Source organism: Bison bison, unplaced genomic scaffold (assembly GCF_000754665.1).
Source record: "Bison bison bison isolate TAMUID 2011002044 unplaced genomic scaffold, Bison_UMD1.0 scf7180017850834, whole genome shotgun sequence".
In the NCBI taxonomy this organism is placed as follows: Eukaryota; Metazoa; Chordata; class Mammalia; order Artiodactyla; family Bovidae; genus Bison; species Bison bison.
In genome coordinates, this window is record NW_011481407.1 from 15,694 (window position 1) to 22,376 (window position 6,683).

Genomic DNA, 6,683 nt, shown 5'->3' on the forward strand with positions numbered 1-6,683 from the left:
GCAAATAGAGACCAAATGGAGAAGGCAATAGCACCCCACTCCAGTACTCTTGCCTGGAAAATCCCATGAATGGAGGAGCCTGGTGGTCTACAGTCCATGGGGTCGCTAAGAGTTGGACACGACTGAGAGATTCACTTCCATGCATTGGAGAAGGAAATGGCAACCCACTCCAGTGTTCTTGCCTGGAGAATCCCAGGGACAGGGGAATCTGATGGACTGCCATCTATCGGGTCACACAGAGTCGGACATGACTGAAGCGACTTAGCAGCAGCAGCATCAGCAGCAGCAACAGCAGAGACCAAAAGAAAACAGGAGTAACAATACTCATATCAGAAAAAAAAAAAAAAAAGACTTTGAAGTAAAGACCATAAAAAGAGACAAAGAAGGACACTACATAGTGATGAAAGGATCAATCCAAGAAGAAGATAAAACTATTATAAATATACATGCACCCAACATAGGAGCACATCAAGGTGTAAGGCAAATGGTAACAAGTAGGAAGGGGAAAATTAACAGTAATACAATAATAGCGGGAGCCTTTAATACCCCACTCACATCTGTGGATAGATCAACTAACAGAAAATTAGCAAGGAAATACAAGTTTAAAATGATACAATGGACCAGTTATACCTAATTGATATCTATAGGGCATTGAATTTTACCTTTTTCCAAACAATGAAATTTACCTTTTTCTCAAGTGCAAACAGAACATTCCCCAGGACAGAACACATCCTGGGCCATAAATCTAGCCTTGGTAAATTAAAAAACAAAACAAAAAACAAAAAAACCTGAAATCATTTCAAATGTCTTTTCAGATCACAATGCAGTAAGATTAGATGTCAACTATGGAGGGGGGGATTGGAGAAAACAACAACAACAACAAACTATTAAAAGTACAAACATATGGAGACTAAACAAGATACTTCTGAATAACCAACAGATCACAGAAGAAACCAAAAAACGCATAAAAGCAAATGAAAACTAAAACATGACAACCCAAAGCCTATGGGATTCAGTTAAAGCAGTGTTAAGAGGAAGGTTCATAGCAATACAAATTTACCTCAAGAAACAAAAGAAACGTCAAATAAATAACCTAACTTTACACCTAAAGCAATGAGAGAAAAAAGAAATAAAGAACCCCAAAGTTAGTAGAAGGAAAGAAATCATAAAAATCAGAGCAGAAATAAGTGAAGAAGAAACAACGGAGACTATAGCAAAAAATCAACAAACCTAAAAGCTGGTTCTTTGAGAAGATAAATAAAAAAGACAAACCATTAGGAAAACTCATGAAGCAAAAAAGGGAGAAGAATCAAATCAATAAAATTAGAAATGAAAATGGAAAAATCACAACAGACAACACAGAAATAAAAGGGATAATAAGAGACAACTATCAGCAACTATATGCCAATAAAATAGACAACTTAGAAGAAACGGACTAATTCTTAGAAAAGTATAACTCCAAAACTGAACCAGAAAGAAATAGAAAATCTTAACAGACCCGTCACAAACATGGAAATTAAAACTGTAATAAAAACATCTCCCTAAAAACAAAAGCACAAGACCAAATGGCTTCAGAGATGAATTCTATCAAATATTTAGAGAAGAGCTAACATCTATCCTGTTGTGGTCCTTTAATGGACCTGGTGGTCCAGAGTCAATGATAAGAAAATGAAAGAGAGAAAGAAGCTAATATTCCCTGGTTTATGCAGAGAACCAATAAAACCCTAGAACAGGGCTTGCACTGCTCACGAAGGCACAGGGCACCCTCTTGAGGAGGTCTTGAAAACCCGGGCAGGAGAGTGAGCTCAGTGGGTTTCCACACTCCAGGGAATTAGCTGGAGGGAGGGAGAGAGAGAGAAAGAAAGAAAGACACCAGGACCCAAGCCTCTGGTGGAGCAAGGGTGCTTTAATGATCTTTCTGTGAGTATATATAGGCTGTTGTACAAGGAATTTCTTTCAACAATGATAAAGATCAGAAAACCTAATGTACAGCAACCATTATCAAGGGAACAAGGGATTAACAATGGTCATAAGGTCAGGAGACAATCCATATCTCAAGAAAGAAGATCGAGACCAAGCAGTTTTGTCGTTAGAAGAATATTTACTGAAGGAAATTCATGCATGTGTTTCATCCTATGACCTCCGTCCTGGGAGCAGCGTGCCATTCCACTTGTTCCTGTTGTCAGGAACTGATAAGGAATGGAGGGTTTATGAGAAACAGTATGCAGGAATCCTCCTGTTAGACGTTCCTTGACAATCTTACTCAAACTCTTACAGAAAATTGAAGAGGCAGGTAAACTCTCAAATTAATTCTATGAGGCCACTATCACCCTAATACAAAAACCAGACAAAGATGCCACAACAAAAAAAACTACAGGCTAATATCACCAATGAACATAGATGTGAAAATCCTCAACAAAATTCCAGCAAACAGAATCCAACAATATATTAAAAATATCAAATATCATGGCCAAGTGGGCTTTATCCCAGGAATGCAAAGATTCTTCAATATTTGCAAATCAAACAATGTGGTATACCATGTTAACAAGTTGAAAGATAGAAGGCATATGATTATCTCAATAGCTGCAGAGAAAACCTTTGACAAAATTCAATGCCCACTTATAATAAAAACTCTCCAGAAAGCAGGCATAGAAGGAATATACCTCAATATAATAAAAGCCATCTACAATAAACCCCCAGCACACACTATCCTCAATCTCAAAAAATTGAAAGCATTTCCTTTAAAGTCATAAACAAGACAAGGGTGCCCACTCTCACTACTGCTATTCAACATAGTTTTGGAAGTCTTAGCCACAGCAATCAGAGAAGAAAAATAAATAAAGGAATCCAGATTGGAAAAGAGTAAGTAGAGCTCTCACAGTTTGTAGATAACATGATCCTTTACATAGAAAACCCTAAAGACCCCACCAGAAAATTACTAGAGCAAATCAATGAATACAATGAATTTGCAGGATATAATATTAACACACAGAAATCCTTTGCATTCCTATACAATAGCAATGAGAAAACAGAAAAGAAATTAGGGAAACAATCCCAATCACCATTGTAATGAAAATAGTAAAATACTTAGGAATAAATCTACCTAAAGAAACAAAAGACATATAAAACTATAAAACACTGATGAAAGAAATCAAAGATAACACAAATAGATGGAGAAATATACCATGCTTATGAATCAGAAGAATTAATATAGTGAAAATAGTATACTACCCAAAGCAATCTATAGGTTCAATGCAATCCCTATCAAGCTACCAATGGTACTTTTCACAGAACTAGAACAAATAATTTCCAGTTAACACACAAAAAAAATGTCAGATAGCCAAAGCAATCTTGAGAAAGAAGAATGGAACTGGAGGAATCAACCTGCCTGACTTCAGACTGTACTACAAAGCTACAGTCATCAGACATTATGGTACTGGCACAAAGATAGAAATATGGATCAGTGAAACAAAACAGAAAGCCCAGAGATGAATCTACACACCTATGGACACCTTATCTTTGACAAAGGTGGCAAGAATATGTACAATGGAGAAAATATAATCTCTTTACCAAGTGGTGCTGGGAAAATGGTCAGCCACCTGTAAAAGAATGAAACTAGAACAGTTTCTAATACCATACACAAAAATAAACAGAAAATGGATTAAATATCTAAATTTAAGGCCAGAGACTATAAAACTCCTAGAGGAAAACCTAGAACACTCTCTGACATAAATCACAGCAAAATCCTCTATGACCCACTTCCCAGAGTAATGGAAACAAAAGTAAAATAAACAAATGGGACCTAATTAAACTTAAAAACTTTTGCACAATTATGGAAACTATAGGCAAGGTGAAAAGGCAGCCTTCAGAATGGGAGAAAATAATAGCAAATTAAATAACTGACAAAGAATTAATCTCCAAAATATGGAAGCAACACATGCAGCTCAATACCAGAAAAAATAAGTGACCCAATCAAAAAATGGGCCAGAGAACTAAACAGACATTTCTCCAAAGAAGACATACAGATGGCTATCAAACACATGAAAAGATGCTCAACATCACTCATTATCAGAGAAACGCAAATCAAATCCACAATAGGTACCATCTCATACCAGTCAGATGCCATCAAAAGTCTAGGGAACCATCTTACACTGTTGGTGGGAATGCAAGCTAGTATAGCCACTATGGAGAACAGTGTGAAGATTCCTTAAAAAACAAAAACTGAAAATAGAACTGCTGTACAACACAGCAATCCCAGTGCTGGGCATACACACTGAGAAAACCAGACTTGAAAGATACATGAGTACCACAGTGTTCATTGCAGCACTGTTCACAGTAGCTAGGATATGGAAGCAACCTAGATGTCTATTGGCAGAAGAATAGATAAGAAAGTTGTGGTACATATGCACAATGGAATATTACTCAGCTATATAAAAGAACACATTTAAGTCAGTTCTAATAAGGTGGATAAAACTGGAGCCTATTATACAGAGTGAAGTAATTCAGAAAGAAAAACACCAGTACAGTATATTAATGCTATATATATGGAATTTAGAAAGATGGTAACAATGACCCTATATGCGAGACAGCAAAAGGGACACAGATGTAAAGAAAAGACTTTTGGACCCTGTGGAAGAAGGCAAGGGTGGGATGATCTAAGAGGATAAAATTGAAACATGTGTATTACCATATGTGAAATAGAGTATAGTCAAAGTTTGATGCATGAAACAGGGCACTCTAAGCTGGTGCACTGGGACAACCCAGAGGGATGGGATGGGGAAGGATGTGTGTGGGCGGGGTTCAGGATGTGGACACATGTACACTCATTGCTGATTCATGTCAATGTATGTCAAAAACCACCATAATATTATAAAGTAATTAGCCTCCAATTAAAATAAATAAATTTAAAAATTTGACTGTGTAAGTGTGGGTTTATTTCTGAGCTTTCTCTCCTGTTTATATGAATCTGTTTTCAGGTAAATACTAGAGTATTTTGATTGCTATAGATTGGTAATAAATTTTGAAACCAGCATTGCAATGTCTGTCTCCGTATTTCTTTAGTCTCAAAATTGCTTTGGCTATTTGGGTTTTTAATGTGCTTTCATATGCATTGTATGATTATATTTGTATTTCTTTGGGAAAAAATGTATTTCTTTGAAAAAATCAGTAAGTAGATTGATTTGGATGATGTAACCTTTTTTTTCATTTTTACAACTTTTATTTTATATTATTGAGGTATAATTTACAATGTTTTGTTAATTTCTATGATTTTGCAAAATTATTCAGTTTTGCATATTTTCCTATTAATTTCCATTGTGGTTTATCAGAGGATATTGAATATAGCTCTTTGTACTATATAACGGTAACTTGTCATTTATTCATTCTTTATATAGTAGTTTACATCTAATAATCCCAAACTTCCAACTCATTCCTCTCCCAGCCCCTACATATTTGGCAGCTGTAAGTGTGTTCTTTAGGTCTATGAGTCTGTTTCTGTTTCTTAGATAAGTTCATTTGTGCCGTATTTGACATTCCACATAAAAGTAATGTCATATTGTATTTGTCTTTCTCTTTCTGACTTTGATTATTATGACAACCTCTAGATCCATCCAAGTTGTTTCAAGTGGCATTTTAATAATATTTACTCTTACATTTAATGATAACAGTATATCTCTCCATTTATTTGTGTCTTCAATTTGTGTCAATATCATATAATTTTCAGTGTACAGATTTATAACCTATTTGACTAAAATTTTTCCTAAATATTTTATTCTTTTTAATGTTATTGCAAATAAAACTATGTTTTTAGTTTATTAGGATTGTTCATTGTCCACAAAGTAAATGTAATTAATTTTTGTATGTTGAACTTTCATCCTGCAACTTTGTTGGATTTGTTTACTAATTATAGTAGTTTTGGGTGCAACTTTTTTTTGCATTTTCTATTTGTGAGATCATGTATACTATACAGTCATATAAATTCTTTTATTTTTGCTCTTGGTATCATGCATTTGAGATTTATGCATATTATTGTGTCTATCATAATTTCATTCATTTTATTGCTAATCAGTATTCCATTTCATGGATGTATCAAAGCTTGTTTCTTTAGCATTTAAGAAATGTATTTATGATTTCCAGTTATTTGAAATTATGAATAAACCTGCTATAAACATTCATGTATAGTTTTTGAAAAAAGCAACAATGCAGAAAAATATGACATAATTGTTTACAAAACACTAGATATCAGAAAAACAATGACACTGATTACTGAAAGGTGGTAAACAAACAAATTGATTCTTTTTTTCTATCATTTTCATGTTTATTACTTTAAAGGATTTCAATGTGGTGGTATACAGAGAGATAATTCAAAAGATCCTGATAGAGTCTTTGAGTTGAGAGTGTGAAGTTGAGGGCTTGATGAAACTAAGTAAGCTAGAATTTTGGGAATAGAGACCTTGCTGTGGGGAGGGAGAGAGAGAGAGAGAAAGAGAATATGATGGAGAATTAATGAGGATCCTATTGCTTCAGTTCAGTTCAAACTGAACTTTATCAAATTTTAATTTTTTTTGCATCAAAGACACTATTAATAGAGGCCAATAGCAGCCCACAAAATTGGATAAAATATTTGCAAATATATCTGATAAGAAATTAATATCAGAATGAAGATCTATATATCAACAATACAA